This window comes from Camelus dromedarius, chromosome 34 (assembly GCF_036321535.1).
Source record: "Camelus dromedarius isolate mCamDro1 chromosome 34, mCamDro1.pat, whole genome shotgun sequence".
Taxonomy (NCBI): domain Eukaryota; kingdom Metazoa; phylum Chordata; class Mammalia; order Artiodactyla; family Camelidae; genus Camelus; species Camelus dromedarius.
The window spans coordinates 11,271,297-11,298,281 of record NC_087469.1 but is presented as its reverse complement, the minus strand read 5'-3'; the positions used below and the strand labels follow the sequence as shown (position 1 = coordinate 11,298,281).

Genomic DNA, 26,985 nt, shown 5'->3' with positions numbered 1-26,985 from the left:
CTGCCCAGAGGCGCCAGTTTCACCTTTGGGCTCCTTTGGTCAGATGACATTTCATTCCAGGCATTTTTCTCCTGTCAGGTGCCTATGTCCTTTACTAGACCATCTGAGAATAAGAATCTCTTTACCACTTGTTTAATAAAAATAGAGACAACAGATATATTTCATTTTCACTGCTATCACTTTCTGCACCTTATCAAAGTGGTTCCAATTAGGCTTATTTGCCCATTCATTTATTCATAAAATGTTTGCCCTCACAAAGCTGACAGTCTCATGCAGTTCCATTCAACAGAAATGAACTAGAAAACGGATCTATGCCAAGCACTGTGCTAAATACTAAAGAAAATGAGAATGAATAAAATCCAAACGCTGCCCTCGGTGCATCCACAACCTAGAGGGAAACACACAGAGATAACGTACCTGAAATAAGCCACCCAGAAATAATGGATTCAAACACAAGACGTGATTAACCTGTGGAAGTCTGATCAAGGAAGTAGTAGGTAAATCCTGAGCAATTTTGAAAGATGACAAAGAACAGGGTGGAAAAGAGCATTCCAGGCACAGGAAATAACATAAACTGGCACAAGAGACATTTTTAACTGCTATTACTACAACATAAAATATGTGTGGGGGGAACTGGGGAGGCAGCAGATTCGACCGAGGTGGTCAGCTCATGATTGGCCTTGCTTGGGTTTGACTTTATCCTCTAGAGTTAAAGTAAGAAAATTTTTGATAGATCACTGTGAATATAGTGCAAGGATGGGAGTTACCGATCTTTATGCAGAATATCAAGAGGACAAAAATGATGAGAATTTTAAAATCCCTAAAGGACTGGGCAATTAGGAGTTTGCTCACCTTAATGGAAGCACTTTCAAAACATAGCATAGGGAGTTAAGGAAATAAATAATGAAGACAGTAAGTACAGACCATGCCTTTGAGAAGCTTAGGTGAAAACAGGAGATGGGACAACTGATGAAGAAAAATCAAGTGTTCAGAGGGAGAGCTATTATATCTTCTTTTTTAAGAAGAACAAAAAATGGAATTTATAGGCTGCATTTGTGGGGAAAGGGGTGTGGAAGAGGTCAACAATAACCAATGAAGCAAATCTAAGGGGGAAAATCTCCTGAATAGTTCAAAGAATCTCTCAGGATTACTAGCTTTCTCAATTTTTACAAATTTTTTTTTAAATATCCATTTAACTTTTGCTTTGTGGACTCCTAACCTCATCACCAAAAAGCTTTCTTTTCTGAAAGATTCCCATTATCCCCAAGCCCTGCCAGATTCTAGGACATTTTAGGTAGCTGGGACTTCAGTTTGTTGTTTTGTTTCCTCCATCTTTCTGCTTTCTAATCACTTCTGATTGTGCATATCAAATATATTTTTATAAAATATGAAAAGCAGGTATATTAATAAACTCAGATCAGAGGAGATATGAACAAAAATACTTCACAGCTACCACTGAAATACCAGTTATGTCTACCTCCCCACAGGGATTCCAAAAATAAGAGATCACATGATAGAGCAATGCATCAGTAGCAAAGTGAGAAATACTTGCTCCCTAGCACAAGCTAAGTTCTTCTGGAAAAACTGCAGCCACAGTAGATTTAATACTGAATACACAATGTTGGTATTCATACCACACTATGTGTTTCATATATAAGAGTTAATAATTTATTCCATGCTTCAGCACAATTGGCACAGTTTAGCAACTAAAGATGAATATGTGTGCATTGCGGGTGAGAATGTAAAATGTTGTAGCTGCTGTAGAAAACAGTATGACAGTTCCTCAAAAAATTAAACATAAAATTACCATATGATCCAGCAACCCTACTTCTGGGTACATGCCAAAAGAACTGAAAGAAGGGACTTGAATAGATATTTGTACACCAATATTTATAGCAGCATTATTCACAGTAACCAAAGGATGGAAATGGTCCAAACATCTATGGGTGGATGAATGGATAAGCAAAATGTAGTACATACACACAATGGAGTATTATTCAGCTTTGAAAAGGAAGGCAATTTTGACACATGCTACAAAATGGATGAACCTTGAAGATACAATGCTAAGTGAAATAAACCAAACACAACAGGACAAATACTATGATTCCACTAATGTGAGGTATCTAGAGTAGTCACATTCACAGAGACAGAAAGCAGAATGATGGTTGTCAGGATCTGGGAAAATGCGGAATGAGGAGTTACTGATTAACAGGTACAGAGTTTCAGTTTGGGAACAGCAGAACGTTCTGGAGATGGATGGTGGTGATCGGTGTACAATGTGAATGTACTTAATGTCACTGATCTGTATACTTCAAAACGGTTAAAATGGTACCTTTTATGTTATATATATCTTACCACAATAAAAACTACTTCAAAAATTAGAGAATAAATAAAACATATGTTATGTTGGAAAAAAAAAAAGATGAATATAGGTCAAGTCCAAATGTCTGGTTCTTACTCTCTCAGCACACTTGTCAAATTAATGCCAACAATTCACTTAAGGATCTTAAATAGTGAAAGGGATAAATTAGCCAAGTCTCAGTAAATGCATTTTGTGAGGGATCTGATTTATGATGTATACAATCTTGTCTTTTTCTTGGACTCCTTTACTGATGTTCACTTGGAAAAAAAATGTCACTAATGGATGAGGGATTAATAGAGTTAACATTTAAATTACAATCTCCAAAGGGACTTGCCTTTATAAAGCATATGCTGTAAGTTACTAACAGTACCTGTGAGAAAACATGATCCTCATATAAGTCACAATAATAAGGGTTTAATAATCTAGACTTGTTTCCAACATTTTAAGAGTCACAATTCTTTCCTAAAACTCTTTACTCATTTGCCTATGAACTAAATAACAATACCGTGATTATAAATATAACAAAAAATATTCTCAAAAATTCATTGCAATAATGGCAACTGTCAATTAGCACTTAGTATTTGAGAGATTCACTGCATCAAATCATTCTTTTAAAATAAAATGTTATAAATATAAAGTAAGCGTAAGAGGGAAGGGAACGTGCTAAAGTTAATGGTTTCCTGAAAAACCGTCTACCCAGACTTCATGATACAGTCAAGCCTCCTAATTAGCAAATTCCTTATTTGCAAATTCACCTACTCATTCAAATTAATTTGTAACCCCAAAATCAATACTTCAGCATTTTCAATCATTTGCAGGTACTCACAGAGCAACAAAAAATGTGAGTTACCCAACAGACATGCACATTTCCAGCTGAGATAGAACAAGGTGTCCCTCTGCCTTGTTTCAGCTCTCATACTGTAAACAAGTGTCCCTGTTGCCATCTGTTTGGTGCTAGGTTTTCCAAATTTCTGTGCTTTTTCATTGATTTGAAAAATCCCCCCTCCCCAGTGTAATGCTGTGTCCCTTAGCACAAGAAGGTTGTGATGTGCCTTATAGAGAAAACAAGTGTTAGAAAAGATTTAGTTAGGCATGAACTTTGGTGTTTTTCACTATGAAGCAATAACATATATTGAGTAAGATGTCCTTAAACAGAAGCACTTATAAAACAAGGTTATGTACTGATCACTTGATGAAAATGTGAACCGAGACCAGCAAGACCCTAACCCTATATTTCCCCTGGGAGCAATGGTTCCCTATTCACTATTCAAGGCAACTTTACATTGAGTACCATGAATAACAAGAATTGCCTGCAATTTGTTAACGAAAACTCTGGAGGAAAAAAATAGATCGATGGAATTGAAAAGAGAGCCCAGAAAACGGCCATGTAAACACAGTGGGGAGTGGCACAGAGAGCAGCAGTTTAAACTATGCAATAACTGGTCACGGGACAAGTGAATACAAATCTGGGGAAAATGAAAGGGAATCCTCACCTCACAACACGGAAAAACTCAGCTCCAAATAAAACACGGAAAGCAAACTTCACCCTGATGAGAAGAAAATAGTTTTTTTTTTTTAATAGGAAAAGAGTTCTAAGATTTTGATTTGGGGAACTATTTCACAAGCAAAACACAAAAAGAACCCATAAAGGAAAAGTAAAATGAAAAACTTTTGGTCATCAAAAGGCATTAAGCATGTAAAAAGACAAGTAAGAAATTGGAAAAGGATACTTGCAATACATGTAACTAATATGGAGAACTAAAAACAGTCAGAAAAAGGCAAACAACCCAATAGGAAATTGGACAAAAGACGTGAACAGGTATTTAACAATCTGAATGACTGATAAACATATGTAAAAGATGTTCAATAATGTTCAGAAACAGAAATTAAACTCTCAATAAACTACCATTTTATATAAATTAGCAAAACTTAAAAACTGTGACAATACGAAGTGATGGAGAACATGTGGAAGAATGGGAACTCCTGCGTTGTTGGTGAGACCTCAGAAAACAATTCACCACTGTCTAGTGAAGCTGAAGATATACATCCCCCGCGACACAGCAGTTCTGCCTCTCAGGGTGAACTCTGCGGGAACCTGGGATGTGCACCAGGAGAAAAGTACAAGAACGTCCACAACAACAGTACTGTCTGAAATTATAAAAACCCTGGTGGAAAAAAAATGCCTTTATATCCAAGAATAGGCAATTGGATAAACGGTACTGTATTCATAAAATGAGATGTTGACACAGCAACGGAAATTAACCATCAATCGTTCCCTATGACTGCTTCCTGACAACATGACCGACTTTCAAAAGCAACGTTAAATGGATAAAATAACTAATTATAAGAATACACACAGTGCAATCCTACTTAAACAAAATTCAAAAACATAGAAAATTAGTCATCGTATTGTTTAGGGTTACATACATAGGTGACAACTGTAAAGAAAAGTTAGAAAAATGATAAACACAAAATTCAGAATTGTGGTATCCTTGGAGGGTGTATAATCAGAGAAACACAGGAGGCAAAAACAGAACTCAACTCCCTCAAGCCTGCTCCTCCTCCACCAGTCCCCACCTCCAGAATTTTATTTGATTTCTCTCTTCCTCTCAGACCCCCTGTATGTAACCAACCTCTAAAACACCCCAATTCTGCCCAATTCTTTCCATCTCCTTTACTTTACTCTGGCTTAAGTTTCCATTGACCTCTTACTAGGACTGGGGCAACAGCTTCCTCCCTGGTCTCTCATGACCATAGGATTCATTCTCCAAATGATTTTTTCAAAATTTAAGTCATGTCCTTTAAACTCTCCAAAGGCTTCCCTTCACACTCAGAATCAAATCCAATCTTTGTCATGTCCTCAAGGCTTCATCTTATCTGTTCTGTGCTTACCTCTATAACCTCACCTCCTCCCACCCTCTTCCTCAACACTAGGTTTCAGCTAGCATGGCTTTCTACTTCTCAAACCTTCCCAGCTGATTCCCCCTCTTAAGGCATTCACAGGAATGCCCTTTTCTTGCCTCCTGGCTTAGCTGGCTTCATCTCAGTATTTAAGCCTCAAATAAATTTAAACACCAACGTTACCTTCTCAATGAAGCTGCCTCTGACCACCCCGTTAAAAATGGCCCCAGTGCCACCAGCAATTACTTCTCACTTTGCCCTCGTTCATTATTTACAGCATTTATCACCATCTGTTAGTTTAGTGACAAATTCCACCGGAACCAAAGTCCCACAAAAGCAGGGACCTGTCAGTCGCGCTCAGTGTTACACGGAGCGGTGTCAGTGCATGACAATAAATATTTGTTGGATGAGCAAAAAAGTGAATTTTACTTTGAATAAACATGAAGTAGTATGTTCTGGCAGGGAAATCAAGAACACCTGTGAAAAGTATGACAGATGGAAAGACATTTTGAAAATCACTGGAAAAGCATTAACTTAGAATTTTAGTTTAATCCCTTTCTCAAAAGTACTAGTAATTATCACATTCCTAAGGACCATTAATGAATAATTATTACATTGATTACATATTAATAACTGTGTGACATAGCCACATAGTCCAGAGTTTAGGAAGTGTGTCATCTGTTTCAATCTCCTGTTTGACCTGAGTTATGAATTATGAATTATAATATTAATTATGAATCTGTGTTGAAATCTGAGCAAGGTGTTTACCTCTCCATGCCTGCTTCCTCATTTGCAAAATGAAACAATTAATAGCTATTTCACAGAGTCACTGTGAAGTTTAAAAATGAAAAAAAAAGTTTTGAAAGCATCTAGTTGTGCCTGGCCTATAGTAAGTGGTCAATAAATTATGGTTATTATTATGAAAGCTGAGAGCAGGAAAGTCCAGACAAGTGGGAGAGCCTGAGTTAAATTATTTAACTGCCAAGCACCTTCTGCCTCTAGCAGAGGTGGACTAATTATATACAAAACACTGGTAACATCTGCCAGGATTAATTCCTTTTCCCTCCAAAAAGAAGACCAACGTACACGAAGGTAACACCTAAGCATGCACAGAGCGTTTTGAGAACATCAGGGAGTGACTCCTCGGGGTCAGCCACAAACAAACCTGAGTCTTAAACAAGAGCCAAAGGAATCCCCTAGATGAAAAATAAGGGGGAAAGACACAAATAAGTCAAAGTGGGAAACGCAGAGCGGCTGGTGTGGAGTGTGAGGGGGGAGGGTGGGAAGGAGGATGGGCTGGCAGTGCCAGAAGGTAAGGGGCTACGGTCCTCTGTTTAAAAGTTTACACTTTATCCTTCAGGGGGATAAAATAACAAAATCTAACATGCTAATTTGATACCAATCCTCTCAAGAACACAAAATACCTTTATGACTTTGAATACCATAGAGATCCACCATCTGTTACGTCTAAAATGGAAAATACATTTTAAGCCTGAATTCTTAACATGACCAATTTGCTTATTAACAATGACTGATATGGAACCTCCTCTCAAGTTTCATTACTTCGATAACCCTTGTCACGCTGATCATCATGACATCTATTGAGTTCACTATGCGCCTTGTTGTTTCATATATTATCATTCAATTCTCACAACACTTTTATAAGAGGTACTATTGTTAACCCCATTTTACAGACTGGAAAAGTAAAGCAAAGAGAGGGTATAGTCAGATTGCTAGTGAGTGAGAGGGTTCAAATCTAGGCTGTTGGACTCCAAAGCCCTAAAATTAAACCAATCTGCTGAGCTGATACTGTTCAGTTCACTTATATCATTTGATCAAACTACTGTAAAGCGTCCTGCAGGTCAGCAATTCGCAAATTTTACTGTGCGTCAGAAGAATCACTGAGGCAGATGCCAAGACTCTGATTCAGTAAGTCTAGGCTGGAATTTCAAGAGGTCTGCAATTTTAACCATAAGTTCAATCACTTCCGACTCACTTGGTCCGTGAACTATATACTCTGATGAACCCTACGCTAGGTGTCCTAGAGATGTGAAGGTATTTGAGCCTCCTGTCTCCATGACTTTACAAGCTAAAAGGGATAAAAAAGAAAAAAAAACAAGACACACAAACAATACATACAAAGCCATACGGGAAAAGCTGTATAGACAACACAGACAAGAAAGACTTCAAGGAAGAGGGGTCATCTGTAATTGAAATGAAGATGAGTAGGATTTCATGAAGAAAGGAACCCATTTCCCGCAGACTTTCAGGAATAATGTTACATACAAAGGAAGGAATGAGTAGATGGCTTGGCAGGAACAGAGGATCTGCCTTTAGGAATGGAACAATAACGTTAGTAAAAAGGGGCTGTAGAATGTCCACAATGTCAACCTGAGCACTGCGGGCTTTATTCAGTGCTGGCACTGGGAAACTGCTCCTGGCTTCTGAGGAGGGAAATGATACATTACAGCAATATTCTTTGGAAGAGGACTCTGATGAAGCTATGCAAGATCAAGTGGATGGAGAGTAACAATGGGCATAGCTAGGCTGTTAGCATTCTAATCTCTAAGAAATAAAAGCTAGGACATTGTAGTAGAGAAGGTGAAAAAGGGAAGAACAGTACCTCTTAACCGTTAACCGCATGTAGGGCAAAGGCAACAATTGCAGCTAAGTGATTTCTTCACCCCTTAAGTCCAAACTCTATTACTATCAGTTTCGTGCTACTTTTTACAATGTTTTTTCTTATATTGCTAACTAGGCCCAAAACATATAATAGAGTTCACTTATTTTAAACACAGCCCATGACCAAGAGGTCAGCAAACAGGCCTCTGAGCAGCCAAAATACATGTCATATAGTTCATACACTAAAAAAGTATTTATAATATATATAATATTTAATATATATTATATATATAAATGAAAGAACACTATTCAGAGCTACACAATCTAATTTTACACGAAGTTCTAACAAAGGTAAGCATCTAATTTCCAAACCCACAGCAGTCTGGAAGCAAAAATTAGAATGAGAAAAGAGCCAGCTATAGGTGGAAACACTTAAGAGTCTGAGGTTCAAGAGAAGAAATGAAAACTATAAAAAAGCACACACAATCACTCAGGGTAAATTCTCCACAACTGTTTATTGACAGGTACACATGATTCCCAGAAAAATGAAATTAATGAGAATCTTCCTTAATGTCCCAAACAGCTACCACAAAAAAGAAACCTTTTAAACATTCTTTAAAGCTAAATATTTTCAAACAAATATTTACCTGATTAAAAGGTAATTTTTAAAGGACGGCTGATACATGCCAGCATACCACTCTCCTCAGTAACCACAATACAATCAATAAATAGTTAAAGGTAAGAAAGATTTATAACGCACAAAGCTTGAAGATAAGAAGAATGCTTTCACAAGGCACCTAAGCAAGAATGTGACCCCACTGGTGAACTTTAATGTGGGCAAGTCTTCCTGATGGCCTCTGAATTCCACATTCCAAACTATATGAAGGTGTCACCAACAAAAGTTACCACTATTACCTGGTCTTAAGTACATACCGTATAAATTTACCTACTGAAATTAGGCAACATCATTGGACACTCAACGCCCTGTAAGAACAGGTTGTGTGACAACTTTTTAAAAGACTTCAAACACGGCAGCACATGAAGGCCTCTTACTTTGTTCACTAATACTTATTAACATTTATTACAATACTATTCATCTAAACAGATGAAAACATCATTTTCATGGGAGGAATTAAGATGTCAACTAACTCAAAGTTATACTTAAGTTTATGATTAAGTTACTAAAGCCATGAACTTATACCTTTAATCATGGAGAAAGAGTATACTACTTACTAATTACTGAAATTAGAAAAATCCGGGTTTCAGCTTGAGATTTTTTTAAATACCAGAAAAGCAAATAAGTGTATATTTATAATACTGTAACATTAAAGTAAAATTACATTAAAGATGTAGGGATAAATCAACTAGAATGGAACTAGGCCTCTCATATTTCTCAGACACAAGCAAAGGATAGAGAAAATTAAAGTACACACTTATTTCAAAAATTTCATCAAATGATCAGACATTAAGGTATCAAATATTACGATTATGGTATAAAACACGAGTTAAATACGCTATGTTATATGTGGACAAATGAAGCAGTCAGTTGCACCTGGTTGGTTCTGCCACCCCTCAGCCCCACCATCCATCTTCTTATATAAAATCATCCTTGCGCTCTAGAAACATACAACATGAGGACACTAACCGGATGCCAAAGCAATGTGTCTTGGAAGGAGTGTTTTTCAAACGGCAACGTGTGACCTACAAGCCAATTTAGTAGGTATCAGTCAGCATTTTTTTAATGACAGAGAATAGAATATAGTAAGAATGATCAGTATGCATCGTATGTAAAAAGGGTAAATAATGCCTTGTAAAACTTTTCATTCCTATGCGGGTATGTATTAGATCATGATGTAAAATGTACCTATTATGGAGTATGACTCAAAAAAAGTTTGAAAGCTTATAGAAATCTAGGTCCAATGTCTCGGGACCCAAAGGCTGAATGTTTTCATTAGTTCTCAGCATCTACACATCATCTCTTTGCTCAAGATGGATTCTTGGAAACCAACTGAAGGGCTCCGGGGCAGCATGCAAAGAATGGGGACAAGTCTCAGCCAAGCCTGTATTTGGTCCTGAAAGAATTGCTAACTTCCCCAAACAACAGCCCTAGGCGGTGCCTACAAGCTTCTCGTAGCTTAGCAACCTTCAGAGTAGAGCTCCTCCTTCCTCCACTGACTATAAACACTTCTCTTCCAACCAACTTTCCTTAACTACAACTTCTAGGAGCACTGTCCCAAGAGAAGACGGTGTTAAATTTCTTTCTCGCTTCACCAATTCCCAGCATGTTTCCTAAAAGAGGACCCGAACTCTGTTGAGAATGCAGCTCCCCACAGATCCTTACCTTCCTCCTCTCTCAGATCCCAGGATGGGGTACCCTCCTCCCAGGCCCCATCTTACTCCAATCGCCTCATTGTCAGTCAGGTATCTTGGGGGCGAAACGATTCCCCCCAAAGCCCTTATAAAACTACCGCGTCCTTTTACCAGCCCATTGGAAGGTGCAGGCCTAGTATCCCAAGAGCCTGGGAATGCCCGCCCGCTCCTTGGCCCCCCAAACCTCCCTGGGGACATGTCCTTTATTATTTTTTTTTTTCTTTTTAATTCAGTGGTTCAGAGCCAAGTTTCCTATCTCCCCAGAAGCCCCAGGCTCATCTCCATCTCCTACCAGCCAGGGGGCGTCTCCCCATCCCCCACGCCCCCGGGGGCACAGTGAGAAGCCCGGATTCTCCCAGGAACTCAGGCTCCCCCAGACGCCCTCCTCCAGCCCGGGACTCACTCCCTCTCCCAGCCCAGGCCCTCCCGGCTCTGCCCCGGCCCAGGCCCGGCCCCATCCTCCCCTTCGCCCAAGCAGGCCTCGTCCCGCTCCGAGTTCTTCCCGCTGCGTCCTCGCACGGCGCCCCGGCTCCGGAGGGGAGCCCCTCGGGCCTCGAGAAGCCGGCGGAGCCGGCAGGCCCGGGCTCCACTCACCCCTCAGCCCGGGAGGCGGCGGAGCTGCTGCGGCGGCTCCTCGGGCTGCGCCTCTCCTCCCCCCTCCCGGCCGCCGCCGCCGTGGCCGCCGCTCAGCCTCCGGCCTGCTCCCGGCCGGCCCCGGACCGGCTCCGCTTCACCTCGTCCCCAACTCCGGCCGCCGGAGCCCAGTGTCCTGCATTGACCCGGAAGCAGCTTTCCCGGCCCAACAACAACACGTGACCCCGCCGCACGTGTCACGTCCGCTGCGTGAATGGGAGGGGGCGCCAGGAGGAGCGGGTCCTCCAGGACCAAGCTGGGGTTGCCATGGCGACGGGGATGTCTTTGCCGGCCTAGTCATCGCTAGAAGCACCTCATCAGCTCTCTCTCTTTCTTGCCCGTCATGAGGGGACAAGCTAGGTGCAAAGGAGGAGTACGTATTGCCACATCTGAGTGGAATAGGGGCAGGTCACTGCAAAGCCTGGGCCTCCGAGAGGCTGCTGCTTTACAGAAAGGAGCATTAAGCTCAACCTTTCCTGACTTACCTAGAATTTTGTCCCAATTCTGTCACTAATTTGCAGTATGACCCTGATCAATTTACTTCCTATCTCTGGCTTGAGTGTCCTCATTGGCGAACCCTAGGCTGTAATCTAATATGATCCCAAGATGATTTTGCATTTGGTAGCATTCTGGCCTTTATTCTGTGTCTCCTGCGCAAGGCCTGGAGCATCCTAAGCTTTCAGTGCTCTGACACCAAGGTAGTAACAGCATCTTCCATTTATTGAGCCCCTTGTAGGCACCAGGCCCTGTCCGTATTCTAATTTTTACAACCTTCCCAAAGTAGATATTTTATGGAATTGAAAACTGAAGTTCATAGAGGTTGAGTGATCTGCCCAAGACCATCCAGTTAGTAAAAGTGACCAGGCTGAGATTTGAATCCAGGTCAGTCTGGCACCAAAGTCAAGTCTTCACATTATGTTTTGCTATTGCTCCAGCTCCATACACGTTACACCTGACTGTTGGGCTGTGATTGCTTATGTACTTTTTCAACCATTTCTTTTGCAGGAACAGGCATGGAAGAGGGATGGTGCTGGCTGATCCGGAAGAGAATTCAGCCTTGTATGGTTATGCTCGCTGAAGAGCTGGGAGCTGACAAGGTCCACGTGCATAAGGTGTGTGTGCTTTCATGCAGTGTGTCTCAGGGAGCAGGTGAGGTGTTGTGATGTACACGCACGTGTATTAATTAGTTCCTAGAGGCGGGGAAATAAACTTCTTTAGGGGTAACTCAGTGGCAGTTCCTAGGGACTTCTTTTATTTTATTTTGTTTTGACTTACCCCATAGGTAGGGCTCAGAGGAGTTCCAGAAGGGGGAAAAAAAGCCTAAAAAAGCTAGCTAAAGAAAATGCTCTGATGGAGAGAACATATAGCTCTGTGGTAGAGTGTGTACTTAGCATGCTGGGTTCAATCGTCAGTACCTCCATTAAAACAAACAAACAAACAAACAAACCTAATTACCTTCCCCCATCAAAAAATGTTTAAAAAAAAAAGAAAGAAAATGTTCTGAGGATCAAGGGGAAGGTGACCCAAAGAGTGTGGCTTCGGTTGCTGAGATGGGGGCCTTCCTCCTCCTCCTACAGAGAACAGAGCATCTTTCTGGCACCTTTGGATGAATGGCTTTGGAGGCATTAAGATTATTAGCATGACTGGTGTCTAAAGTAGCCTCAGTGACAAGCACCATGAGAAGAGCTGAGTGAAATATGCATAGAGGACGAAGAACAAGGTGGATGCTGCATGGATACTTAACTGATAGGCTGACTTGTGAGCTCAGGTACCCTTGGGGACACCCAGAAATACTTAGGAAGTTAGATGTCCTGTGAGCAAGTAGGAAAAAAGGCAACAAATGTGGGTTATCCCTGTTAATAAATACTGTATACAAGATACATAAACACATATGTGAGTACTGTGTGTGACTGGGTGTGATTAGTTACAGTCGGTCCTCCATACCCTGAGGTTCCATATTGGAGAATTCAACCAATTGCAGATAGAAAATATTTGGGAAAAAAAGAAAACTCCAGAAAGTTCCAAAAAGCAAAACTTGAATTTGCTGTGTGCAGCAACTACTTGTATGGCATTTACATTCACCTTGTATTTACAACTATTCACATAGCACTTAACATTGTATTAGGTATTATAAGTAATCTAGAGATGATTTATGTGGGAGGATGTATGTAAGTTATATGCAAATACTACACCATTTTATACAAGGGACTTGAGCATCTGTGAATTTTGGTATCTGCGAGGGTCCTGGAACAATCCCCTGAGGACACTAAGGAATGACTATATACACTTCTTATTTCTTTGAAATATCCTTCAGTCATTTTTCTTTTGTTCCTTTTTTTTTTTTTCTCTGTGGTTAGATTTTTTTCATTTTATTTCTTGGTTCATTTCAGTGACCTGAGAAGGGCTATTTCCTCTTTACAGATTTTCCAGGAACAGCAGATTTGGGGGATAAACTTCATTTCTTTTCTGTCTGGGTTCAGGAACAAGGTGTCCTAAATTCTCCTCACTCCATCTCCTACTAAGTCAGGGCCCTCCTCTTTTCAGGGAGTTCCCAAAGTCGGCTCTTTTGTTCCTTTCTTTCCCCTTATAGAGAAAACTTCTAAAGACACGATCGCTGTCTGGTCTATCTCCAAAAGACAGTCAGAATTATCTTTCTAAAACTCATGTGTGATCCTGTTACTCTCTGTCTCTTCTTATTCTATTCCTGCGCTGTTCAATCTGGTAGGCAGTAGCCACATGTGGTTATTTAAATTTAAATTAATTAAAACTGCATTTCCTGAGTCACATGACACTAGCCACATTTCAAGTGCTCAGTAGCCATATGTGGCCAGTGCTATCATATTGCACAGTGCCAAAGTAGACTATTTTCATCATCACAGACAATTCCACTGGGCAGTGCTGCTGTACACCTTCAACCCCGCATGTACCTGTTCTAGAGGAATTTGCTCTGCGAAGCCCTTCCCTTGAGATACTCTTCTTCCACCTCCTTGAGACTGAAAATTATATGTAATTGCTTATTTTCTTGTTGTCTGCTTGTCAAGCACGTAAGCCTCGGCAAAGGCAGGAGCTAGCCTATCTTGTTCACCATTGATTTCACATTCTCTCTAAAGGAGAGAGTGGACAGGGAAGTAAAATGAGAGGAAGTAACAGAAAGGCAAATTTCTGGTCATTTTATTAGAAATTGTTGGTAATTTGATTGTTTTGGCGTACAAACAGCAATTTCATATGGTTCAAGCTAATGAGGAAGAACTTTCGAAGAATTGGAGCTGCTTCAGACAGTTCTAATAAGTTCCCTGTCACTGGGATAGGTTAAGCAAAGGTGGAATTGATTAGCACTATGTTTGAATAATTCCTGCATCAGTCGGACTGGTCTAATTCAGTCCAATTCTAAGATTCCAAGTCTGCGGTCCTCCAGCCAAGTCTTTAATTCAGGGTTGAATATGCTATAACAATAATCATAGCTACTTTCTGAGTTTTTATTATGTGCCAAACACTTCTTGAGATATTTCACATAAACTATTTCCTTTAATTCTCACAACAATTTTTATGAAGGATGTTTGACTTATCTGTTGAAGCCATTTTGACCTAGAGTGTTTTATATGAAAAGTTTTAAATTACAGATTCAATTTATTTCATAATTAAGCATAATTCAAAATTTCCTACTCTTCCTGCATTAGTTGTAGTAAGTTGTATTTTTTCAGGAATTTGATCACTCCAAGTTTTCAAATGTATTATAGCATAAAGTTGTTCATAATATCCCATTATCTTTGTCAGAGCTACAGGATCTGCAGTGATATTTCATTTTTATTCAAGAAATGAAATTGATAAACCTTTAGCTGGTTTGACTAAGTAAAAAGAGTGAAGACACAAATAACTAAAATCAGAAATGAAAGAGGAGTTATTACAACTGATACTAGAGAAATACATAGGACCATAAAAGAGTACTGTGAGCAATTATGTGCCAACAAATGGAATGAATTTATCCAAAAAATGAATAAATTCCTAGAAATATACAACCTACCAAGGGTTCATGAATAAACAGAAAATCTGAACAGACCAATAAGGAAATTGAATCACTAATCAAAAACTTCCCAACACAAAAAGCCCAGGACTACATTGTTTCATTGTTGAATTCTACCACTTAAAGAAGAATTAATACCAATCCTTCTCAAAATGCTTCCCAAAAATTGAAGAGGAGAGAGCACCCACAAACATATTTTATGGGGCCAGGACTATCCCAGTACGAAAGCCAGTTAAGGATACTACAAGAAAAGAAAACTGTAGGTCAATATCCATGCTGGTTATAGATGCAAAAAATCTCAACAAAATATTAGCAAACTGGATTCAGCAACACATTAAAAGGATCACACACCATGCTCAAGTGAGATTTATCCCTGGGATACAAGGATGGTTCAACATATGCAAATCAATAAATGTGATTAATAGATTAATAGAATAAAAGATAAAAATAATATGATCATCTCAATAAATGCAAAAAAAACCATTTAACAAAATACGACATCCTTCATTGTGAAAGTCATCAACAAATGGGGTATAGAAGAAACATACCTCAATGTAATAAGTAAATATAATAAAGTAAATAAATAATATGACATACCCACAGCTAACATCATACTCAACAGTGAGTGGTTGAAAGCTTTTCCTCTAAGATCAAGGATGAGACAAGAGTGCCCATTCTCTTATTCAACATAGTACTGGAAGTCCTAGCTAGAAAAATCACTCAAAATAAAGAAAGGCAACAAAATTGGAAAGGAAGAAGTAAAATTGTCATTAATGCCAATGATGTGATCTTGTACATAGAAAATTCTAAGACTCAGACAAAAGACTGTTGGAATTAACGAATTCAGGAACATTGCAGGAGATAAAATCATACCGAAACCAGCTGCATTTCTATACGCTAACAATGAAATACCTGAAAGGAAAATAAGAAAACTATCTCATTCACAATAGCACCAAAAAGAATATAATGTTTAGAAACAAATTCAACCAAGGAAGTGAAAGATCCGTACAATGGAAACTACATTAATTGATTTTTTAAATGTTAAACCAGCCTTGCATATCTGGAATAAACCCCACTTCACTGTAGTGTATAATTCTTTTTGTACATTGTCGGGTTTGATTTCCTAACATTTTGTTGAGGGTTTTTGCATCCATGTTCATGAGAGATATTGGTATTTTTACCAATCTCTGACCTAGTCAAGAAATAGTGTGAATAGATACAGGAACTTGAGAGAATTTTAGATCATCTTATGCTTAATAATAGTAGCTAAACATGCAATGTCCTCTTGCTAGAGCCAGATATTCTTCTTAGCTTTTCATGCACTTACTCATTTAGTTTCTAAGGGAAAATTGTATGCAAATTCAAGTCATTTTTCTCCAGTAAGGGTTAATCATTTAAAAGAGGAATCTCTAAAACTGACATACATCACAGTATAGCATTCAGTAACTTGCTCAGGAGTTGGCCATGGTACTTACTTACTCGACAAAATGTGTGGAATAAGTGAATTAATGAGTAACATTGGAACCTAGTTCAACTACTAATTGTATTATTGAATTATGCTTTAGAAAACTACTTGGAGACTCAATTGAGGATGCATAAGAACATTTAATCAGCGGTTCTGAGGCATGTTTTAAATGCAGGCTTGACAGAAAGCAGCTGGTTGGCTACCCTGTTCTCTATTCTCTGTAAACGTTTAACTCAGCAGAGTTGTATCCCAGTAAGCATTGCTCCCAAGCCAGAAACTTGTCATAGGTAAACTTGGCTTTCCATTAAGATTAAATATTGCTCACAGGTATCCATCTGTTTTGGAAGGTTTAGTTGCTCACCTGCCTCTGGAGGCTTCATTGAACTCTGTGAATATGTCATTTAAAAAAATTGTACCAGTTTTGAAGTAACACTGAGTACAAATCAATATATTGTACATAATGTTAATCCAAAAGATCCAGCCAACTATTGAGGCACTGGGGAGATAATCCTCTCCAACAAAAAATTTTCCTGTTATGTTATTTCCTTATTTATTTGTTAGAATTTTAGAGCCATTTTTATCTAAAACTCTTCAAGCTACTCCCATATGACTTATTTAAACCTGCCTCTTCTCACGTAAAATTGTAAATGAGGGAAGTAAGGTAGACGACAGAAAGGGAAAAGTAAATGAGAAAAAGAAAGGTTCAGGGGGGACTTTGCAAGAGCAGGTCACATTATTCCATACATTTTACATGAATTGGTTGCACAGCAATACGCATCACCTCCATGCGATTAGACTGTCTTTCCATGAAACTAAAGATCTCTCCTTATTTAATGACCGGATTCACTGATTCTGTGGTAGTTTTAAAATATGCCACAAGTTCTTTGGCCCTCCTTGCATTGAGTAGTGGGGTCCTGTGTCCTCTCTCCTTGGACCTGGATGGGCTTTGTGACTGCCTCCATCAGTGGAGTAGAATGCCATGTACTGCTCTCTTGTTCTCTTGGGTTACATGTGGTTATATATACACGCATACACTCATATATAAAAACATATATATATGTTCGGCATATGTATGTATGTGTATATATTTGGTATGTAAGTACATCAAATACACAATGGGGAAAAGGGAAGTGAACAGTTAGTGAGATAGCTGTGGCAGGACAAGCCTCAAGAATTTAAAGAACCCCAGTCCCTGGCCCAACACTCTCTCCACTTACAGACTTAAACCTTTCAACTTTGCCGAGGATACATAAATGGATCGTTGAAGTCGTGTAAGGAGTGATGTATATTTTCCATCTGCTCATTATTGTCCACTGTGCACCAGCCATTGTAGTGGGTGCTATACAGATTAGACTCCGTGGTCTGTCCGTTTACTCACCCCCTTGCAAATATCCCCAAGTACAGTGCCCCTGTTTTCCCTCTGTCCTTCTTGCCTGGCAAACCCGAGGATGGACCTGACAGTGCCAGTTCTGGAGAAGGTGAGTACCGCGCGAGAAGATCATGAAACGGAGCTGACCGATGTACTTTATTTCTAACAACTAACAAGCACTTAGTACTGCCCTCCCATCTTGCTGAGTTTTTCTAATTTCCCACTCCTTAAGATTCCTTTCTCTCTCTTTAAACTGCCTGTATCCCCATCTCCCTTCATGCCGAGCAGATGACCTCACTTCAGACTTCATTAAGAAAAACAAACACCATCAGTGTGAACTCACTTACCTTCCTACACCTTCCCTAAAAGTCAGCCTGCACCTGCCCCCATTTCTTCTGCTGCTGAATTGGAGACCACATCCTTCCACCTGCCAAAGACCGGGTCCTCCCTTTGTGTTCTGGATTTCTTCTGCTCTCACCCACTCAAGGTCCTCCACCCTTTGGTTTTCCTCTTCTTGCCCTGCTTCATGGGTCTCTTCTCTACTGGATCATTCGCATCAGAACAAAGACATGCTCTGGCATTTCCCATCTTCTTGACTTCACATTCTGTACCCTTCCCCCTTCTGCTCTATTTCTCTGCCCCTCTTCTCAGCAAAATGTCTTTAAAATAGTTGCTACACATGCTGTCTCTGCTTCTCTCACCAGTCACTCTTCGGTTTACTGCAACCTGGATTCTTTTTCCACCGCTCTCCGCTGACACCATTCTTGTGAGGATCACCAACGGATAGTTCTGTTTTCGTTTTAAATTCACAGTAGCATTTGGTTCATTTAACCTCCCCATTCTTTTTGGCCTCTGGATCATCATTTGGTTTTCCTCCTTCACACTGACTGCTCCATCTTAGTCTCCTTGACTAGTTTATCCTCCTCTCCCCTACCTCCAAATGTTAGAGTCCCCTAGGGTTTATTTCCAAGGCCTGTTCCTTCCTCTCCCTGTCTAGTTTCTCCGTAGGTCATGTCATCTAAGTAACAACTTCATGCTGATAAATTCTAAATCACCAGCCCAGACGTCTCTGAGCCCCTCGACCTCCATACCCAGCTGCCTTTTTGATATTTCTATGTAGGCCATCCTTAGATGCCTCAAATTTAACATGACCAGAGGAAACTCAGTCTCCTTCCTGCATCCCCTCCCAATTGGTCTTCCCCATCTTAGCACCACTTTCTATACCAATTGCTAAAGCCAGTAACATGGGATTCATTCTTGACTCTACCAAATACTATCCACCTCCAAAATATACTTATCTCTGCCCCCACAGATACCCAGCTCAGACAGACAATCTACAAATATTTGTTTAACAAACCAACCAATAAGGGAGAGGTTTGTGTTCGCCCACTTGAGAAACTCTGGAACAGGTTGCAGGGAGTCTTATGGTATGAAACATTGATGTTCTTGTTGCTAATAGGTTAAGAAGACACTGGAATTAAAGTATACTAAAAAAAAATAAAGTTGGGGAAAGATTTCCCCAGTTTCCAGGAAAGGAGGGAAACTTGCCTGGAGGTAGAGAAGATTCAAGGTGCTTAGATCATCTTGAGTCACTACATCGTGGTGTTGTGGGAAGAGATGCTTACATAGGGTAGCTATCAAACCCCTCTAAGTTGTACATTCGGAACTTTCCTCAACTTTCTTCACAGAAGAATTAGTGAACTCAGAGAGTGAGGCAACACTTTGGGGAGGCTATTTAAAGAAGGGTAGCATCTTAAGAAGGAAAGCAGTTCTGAAGTACGTAGCATGGAGGTTAATGGCAGTGTTAGTGGCAGCAGTAAAGCAGCAGGGAAACTTTATAAGCCACTGAGCAGCATGAGCTGGGACCATGCCAGTGAAAGAAGGTCTAGTAAAGGTGAGTTGCAAGTCCTCATGCACCCAAGTTGCTGCAGGTGTTTTTAAACACACACACACACACACACACACAGCTTTTGTCAAAAATGTTTGCAAAGAGCCACATCCTATACTACCCTCTTGGGAAGTCACTGTAATTATTTGCATTATAAATGCTCCAATAAATTTGCAGCAGAGAAAATAATTTAACTTCATGCAGCATGCTCCAAGCATGTTTGGCCTCGGAGCCCTCTGTCATGAAATACCTTATAACATGTCACTGAACCCAACTGTTCACAAAACAGAGGGTCACAAGGAGGCAACGTTTCCTTAGCCATGGACTCAGATTCCGGGGGTCCTGGAGAGATATTTACAAGGGGTCTGCAAAATCTCCATGTGCATCCTACCCTGAGTAAACTACAGTTTGCAAATACACATGCTGCTTTTAAAAAATGTGTCAGTATCTGCAATTTTAAAAAATACTAATTCTTAATTGCTCAATACTAAATGTATAACTGTGACCCTGTTGTATAGGAGCATGAAGAATATTTTCTCATTAAAAAGGGATTTTTAAAAGTAAAATTTTGTGAATCAGCCATCCTTAAAATGATTTTGATCCTATAAATAATAATGGCTAATATCTTTTGGTGCTTAATATTCAGGTGTACTGTACTGAATGCTTCATAAAGATTGTCTCACTGAATCCTTACAGCAGTCCTATGAGGTAGGTAGCCTTATTATCATTCTCATTGTGTAGCTGAGAAAAATGAGGCTTCGTGCAGTTAAGTGCAGGAATCCGCTGAGAGGCACACGATAGAAAGCAGTAGAGTTGGGATTTCAACCCAGGAGCCCAACTCCAGAGCTCACACCTTAACCATCAGGCTGTCACCCTGCATCAGGACGGCATGTCCGGAAGGGAACGAATAAGGCTCAAGCCACGTGTTTTGAGCTTTTTCAGGGAAGAATGGAGATTTCTATGTTTTATGGCTGCTAATTCTGTTCCTGTATGTCCCTGAGAAACTTCTCCAAGGACCTGTCTTGCGCAAGACCACGCTCTCCCCTTCTCTTCATTAATTCTGCAATTTAAAAAGAAGGGATGAAATTCAGCATTTTTGTGGGACATGAAGGCAGGAAAGAAGGGACTTTTCCTCACCTCTCTTTTCGACTGAAAAATTAACGCTTTTCTCTCATGAAATTACACCCATCTCCCCAGCATCTCACCAGGATTGGGCCCAGAAAGAAATGAAAAAAGCGAATTTTGACAGAATTACCAAGAGAGCTATGATGCAAACAGCCCTGGGACAGGGAGGAAAGCCTCCAGGTACTTTTCCTATAAGAGGGAACTCTGCGTGGTTCAGAACCGAGGCCGGTCACCTCACTTTTGATAAAGTGCTGACTTGTGCACACTCTTCTCAGGCAGAGACAAGGCATGTGATTTGAGTGAGTTAAGCTGTACCTTCGAACCTCTGGCAAGGCTTAATATATATAATTTTTTAAAAGCCAACACATCAGAGAGCAAAAGGAAAGCAAAAAAAAAAAAAAAAAAGTGTAATGGTGGCCCTTCGTGCTTAAAGATGACAGTGATGGCAGAAGTGTGAGTCCTGGACTCTCTGCCCCATCAATTCCCTGCTGAGTGTCTCAGGTTGGCCCTGCTTTTGTCTTTCTTTCAGCATATGGAACAGATTTTTGCTTACACATAAGCAGTACCACCCATCCCACATAGCGTCCCACCAGGAAAATGGAACCTCAGATTGCTTTCCTGAACTGTTTTTCTCTTAGCAAGTTATTTTCCAGAGTTTTCCCAGCATGTCTCAAGCAGCACTTTAATACTTCAGCTCCCGAGGTGCAACGGTATATTATGAATGATGTATTGGGGAAAACACTTATTTAGGCTCCAGGCGGGAGTTAATAATTTAACTGCCTTTATCGGAGCAGCGTTTTGACATGTGTGCATGAAGTTTCCATGGGAGAAAACCAAACTTCAGGCTAATCTACTTTGCACCAATCTTTAGGCCACCCGGAGTGACAATACTTGGCGTAATTTCTTTTATAGCTCAGCATGGAGCAGTGCGTCGCACAGAGGTAAGTGTATAGCTATGAATGTTCTTCCAGCTAAATGCAGGGGCAGGAAGTAAGATGACTCCAACGTGAGGCTTAAAAAAATGCACACAGTGATGACATGCAGCTTACAGTTGGGCCTCTAATTGAGCTTTCCAGATATTCATTCCAAAAGGAAAGGAACCTTGTCAGTTCACAGCCTCTAAAGGCTAAAATCAAATACCCAAGGGATTTTTTTTTTAAGCTGTTTTTGGCACCAAGATCAGATAGGGCTCCTTCCCTAGAGGCCGAGTTTAATGGACGCTGTTCAATGCAGTGAACATCAGCCTCTACGAAGTTCTTTACAACAGAGTTAGTGAGGTTCATTGGGTTGTTTCTCATAAAGACCTTCTATCTCAGCTAATAGCGTCTCACTGAAGGGTAGTTCTTTAAGAATGATTCTTCAGGGACCCAGGAGAGTCTATCTCATCAGCTCTCTGCTGATCAATAATGTGAAACCAGAAATTGGAACCAGAAAATTCATATTAATAAAATATACTGGCTGGTTATCATCTGCGTGCAGGAAGTTAGATTTTGCCACTAAGTGCTTTACTGACTTAAATTTTGATCAGCCTGAAGGCTCCTATGCCTTTCCCACCAGTGTAGGGAATGTGAGGAGGATGTGGCTGATGGAAGTGCACAGCAGCCTCCTGAAAAAGTGTCACGACCACTGCCACCACCATCATCATCACAAACTCTTCCATTTCTTGGGCCCTTCTTATTTACCAAGCGTGTACATCTGCACTTTGCACATGTGATCTCTGTAATCCTCTCAGCAATGCTACAAGAGGTTTTATATTACAAAGAAAAAAAGACATTGGAGATTATAACCATCAAATGAATAGCTCAAAGCACCATCAGCTCATAGGCAGAATTTGACTCCAGTTCTGACTTTCCATCATCCCATACCACCCCTAGATTTCTACCATTAATTAAGAGGTCCCCCCAACCACCAATTTCTTGTAAACCCTTTCTATTTTGTATGAATACCTTCCAAATAAGCACATAAGACTGAAAATCATTTGAAGACAGAAATCAATCGCTCTGTTGCTCTTTTGAGCAGATTTAATATCCTACTGGAGAGAGAGAAAGAGAGCGGGAGGGAGGGATAGAAGTACTTCTGGATCCTTTTACTCTACTGGTAGCAACAGTACAATCTGAGTTCTTGGACAGTCTTGATTCTTACTGACTAACACATTCTCATTAAAAACCACTTATCTGCATTCCTTTAACGAAGTCGCTGCCCCTTTTATGCATCTGTGATAGGGAGATGCTCTCTGGTTTTGCTTTCCTGCCTGCATCTGTTTTGTTTTATCAGTACACACCAAGACCACGCCAGCGCCGGTCCCGGTAGCCCTCTGTATGTTGCAGATGCTCTAAAACCACGAGACCTTAGGAAGAAGCATCTTTGTTGGCATTAGATCAGTAGTTCAGCCTCCCAAAATATCTGAGACCACGTCCATAGAATTAAGAATATCGTTTTGAAAGAATGGTTCAGCAGGTGTTTTTGTGGTCGATGATTCAACTTAGCAGAGTTGAAAGACATAGAAAGACAGCATAGTTCCCCTGAGATGTGGGGGTTTTCACTCACAATATTATATTGTAAAGACTTGCCACTGTATGGAAATACATAGAGGTGGTACATTCACTTTTATGACTGTGAATTATTCCATTGTATCGATTAAATCAAAAATTTAAAAATCTGTCTCTTTATTGGTGGACATTTATATTTTCCAGTTTTTTTTTTTAAAAAAACAATCTGTTTTGTTTTGCTGTTACAAAACAGGGAATGTTTTGCAGGGAATATTCTTGTTCATGTCTACGTGTGAACATTTGTAAGGATTCTTCTAGAGTATACACCAAGATGTGAAATGACTCATAGAGTATTCCTCATCTTTACATTTACTAGATATTGCCAATTTCTTCTCCAGTTTACACTCCTATCAGCAGTGCATGTATGAGGCTTCTTTTTAACCCAGCATCCTCCCCAGTCCTTGGTATTATCAGATTTTTATTCATTTATTTTGCCTTCTTGATAGATACATTATTTTACTGCTGTTTTGAAGATCTCCAAGTGTTTGAAAAATAGCTGACTTGGTAGCTCTATGAAAACATAGCCTTGTTCTAAATGTAGTGGACGATGAATGGGAAGAATTTATTCAGTGAGGTTCAAACGACTGTGGCCAAGGAGATGAGTTGCTGCCGGTGCTTTGAACAGTTGTACTTAAAACAAAAACGTTGCTGATATTCATATTTTGACAAGTTGTAAAAAGGTCTTCTCCTTTTCCTCTACTACTTACCTTTTTACCTTTTTCTGTCCAGATTAAATTATGAATTTGGTGCCACCAATAAATAAATAAGTCAAGAGTGATGCCCATCTGCATGGGGAAAGTAGCTGCTTAGAAATTTGGAGACTGACTTTAGACAGTGGCCTGAACGTCCTTAGACATGCTTTAACGTGTTCTACATGCTTAGGGTGGGGCGGAGTCGGGTGGGATGGAGTGGGGTGGGGGAGTTGGCCTCTGCCACCCAGATGCAGGCTGGAAACTGGGTAAGGAGGTGTCTAGGAAAAGGCTCCTGTGAGGACAGACTGGCTCTGGAAAGCGGCCACAACTCCGGAGCCTGGTTAACTAGTTGCCTCTTATTCCATGTTTCTTTTCCCTTTGTTATCTCAAGCCTTTAGTTGTCTTGTCTCATCATTTTAGCCTTGTTGCAGCTGTATAGCAAGGAATTAAGGAGAAAGTCCTACGTCCCCTTGAGTCTTATCTGTGAAAAAGCAAAAGTGGCCGCAGCGACAGAGGTGACAGCAGTGGTAATTGGTGACAAGACTCTAAACCGCAGGTGAGTCCTGAGGGGATAGAAATCTGGTTATCAATCTAGTCTCTTCATTTCAGTCTTGGGAAGTTTTAAGGGAGACCATGGGGTTTCTTACACTTAGAATTTCCCACCTAGGCTGCTGGGGCAGGCGACGCTGGCTGACCCAGTTGTCAAATAAGCCTCCGTTTCCTTAATTTCCAGGGAGTCGGCATGCCGTCCCAGAAAGAGCATGGTCTTCGAAGCTGGCAAGCTTGAGTTCACGTCCGTGTGGGGAGAGGTTTGTGAACCTGGGCAAATTACTTCAACTCCCTGAGCCTCCAGCTCTTCAGCTCTGAAATGAGGGTTAAAAAAGACTACCTCAGAGACTTGAAATAAGAATTAAATATAATTTAAGAGACAGTACCTAGTGCCATGCCTGGGACACAACAGACACGAAAGAAACACTAGTTCTCTTCTCTCCCTGTCCCTCCCCACCCCCATCCCCACCCCACTGTCTCCGGGACCAGCTTTCCCACAGACCCAGTGTCTCCAGAAACCCTGGGATCCTTGGAGGCAGGAACCTCCATAACCTTCAGAGAAGCTGACCTCCCCCAGATCTTGTCTCTGCTACTGGGTAACGATTGACCTAACTCAGTATTACACCTCCTTAACCCAAAGAAACCACTCTGTTGACACTTGCAGCTACCACAGCCGGTTTACGGGGCACATGCAGTGTTTGAGGACAGCTGGACTCCTTCCTGCAGCAGTTAACACTAACCTCCAGATCATACCACTTGCCTGCAGGGCAAGCCTTGGTGTTCAGCTTTGGAGGGAATGGATTTTTCCCTCAAAGCCCCTGCAGAATAATCACTGTCCTTACTGCCTTTAAGGCAAGTGCCTCTCCTCACTGTCGGAAGAAGTTTAGGACCAACAGATGGGATTACGATTATCTGTGACAATCTTTGGTATTGAGTTGAAACGCTTTCGATGTTGGTGGCTGGCTTAGGTGGCTGTCTAGGGAACCTTTCATCTCTTTCATCACCTTTCAGAGTCACCCCTGCCACGGCATTCTCCAGGAAGAAGGCGGCCTCTGATAAGAAATTCGAATGGGGTCTCAGGCGTGTGCTTGCCCATGGGACACTCAGCTGGCTGGAAGCATCCTTCCCTCTGGCACAACAGCTCCTTACTGACAGTCTCACTCGAGAAACTGAAGATCAAACAAGTTTAATCTCTGATCCCCGCGCTGGCCACCTAGCAGGGATCTGTCTTTAGGGCGAGGGGCATCTGAAAGTAATTCATGTTGTCATCACAGTGTTTCTCTCCACAGGAGGCTGTCGGCTGCTTGGGGCTATCCATCTGACATACCCTCTAGTTCTTCACGGAGACTAAAATACCATTTAAATCTTATTTCAACATTTCTCAAATCAGGTGGGTATTACCAAGCATGAAGTCATCATCTAAAAACTCAGTTTTTTTAGAGAGTTAATTCTCTGGGAAAAAATATGAAAGAACTTCTCCTCCTGCTTACTCTGAAATTTGCTTTTTTCCAATTGTGTGCTTATTGTGTCTTTCTTAAGCTTTAGAGATTAGGCTTCCATTTCTCACCTAGACTCCAATTTGCCCATAAATCTCTTCATCTTGCTTATTTTAAATGTTCCGGCCAACTTCATGGTTTAATAATGAGAAATAAAATTGGAGCCTTAATGACTCATAAGGAGGGAATTTTCTTTTCTTTGGGAATTAAAAGAGCTGTCGAAGGGGCAGGCATCCTGTCAGACCAGCTGTCACAGCCTGAGCTGAAGCACGCCAAATGCGACTTGAGGTTACACACTTCTTTGTGCCCAGGGTAATTCTCCAATATGATTACGTGACAATCCTTCAGATCCAGCCCTACTTACATCCGCCTGATTGCTATGCCCCTATTGATTAGCTGCAGACTGTTCACTGAATTCAGGCCATCCGAGAAGGCCTCCGGTGCCCGGAGCGTCCCTCGCACGGTGCCCGTCGGAGCCAAGGCAGGCTCCCGGCTGCAGAGGGCTTCAGCACAAGCGTGTAAAGGGGGCCCTGAGAACACGGTTATCAGATAACGAGGTAGGAGGGAGTACAGTTTCAGCACTTCCACCTGAGCAGACTTGAACTTAAAAGAGAGAGAGAGAACTCGAAAAAAAGTTCTAAAACCCTTTTCTCGTAAGTGTAGCACTGGAGAAAGGTATCCACAGCATGGTTGTGTAGCCTAGAATTCCCCCGTTGTCCCAGGGCTGCGAGGAAACCCTAGCTGGGGAGCTCCCCTCGTGCAGAGAGCCGGGCCCTGGTTTCTTTTGTATAGAATGTCACGGGTCCTCTGAGACAGGTGATTGGAGAGGCCACTTGGCACTGGACGGAATAGTGGGAACCGGCTGGAGACAGACCAACCCTCTCTATCAGGGCCTATGGGATGTTTAGAAAAAAAATCAACTCAGATTCTCCCACCCTAGTTT

General features: G+C 40.9%; 1 protein-coding gene and 1 long non-coding RNA gene across 4 annotated transcripts in view; one reads left to right on the top strand and one right to left on the bottom strand.

Annotated features, from left to right (window-relative positions):
* Positions 1-11,061, bottom strand: part of TBCEL (tubulin folding cofactor E like) — a 56,848-nt gene extending 45,787 nt beyond the window's left edge. Inside the window, exons 1-2 of one of the 3 annotated variants that reach the window (XM_031443478.2) lie at positions 10,850-11,042; positions 9,531-9,586 (exon numbers count right to left, since the gene is read on the bottom strand). The gene's annotated coding sequence lies outside the window, so the exon portion shown is untranslated. Of the gene's footprint in view, positions 1-3,855; positions 4,063-9,530; positions 9,587-10,849 lie in introns of those variants that run through there. The other 2 variants (XM_031443477.2, XM_064482155.1) reach the window with 2 other exon arrangements.
* Positions 11,062-11,899: 838 nt separating this feature from the next.
* On the top strand, positions 11,900-25,875 carry LOC105097557 (uncharacterized). Its single transcript, XR_837957.3, has 4 exons — positions 11,900-12,000; positions 24,418-24,553; positions 24,731-24,806; positions 25,836-25,875. It is a non-coding gene; the product is annotated as an uncharacterized LOC105097557 (long non-coding RNA).
* Positions 25,876-26,985: the final 1,110 nt, after the last annotated feature.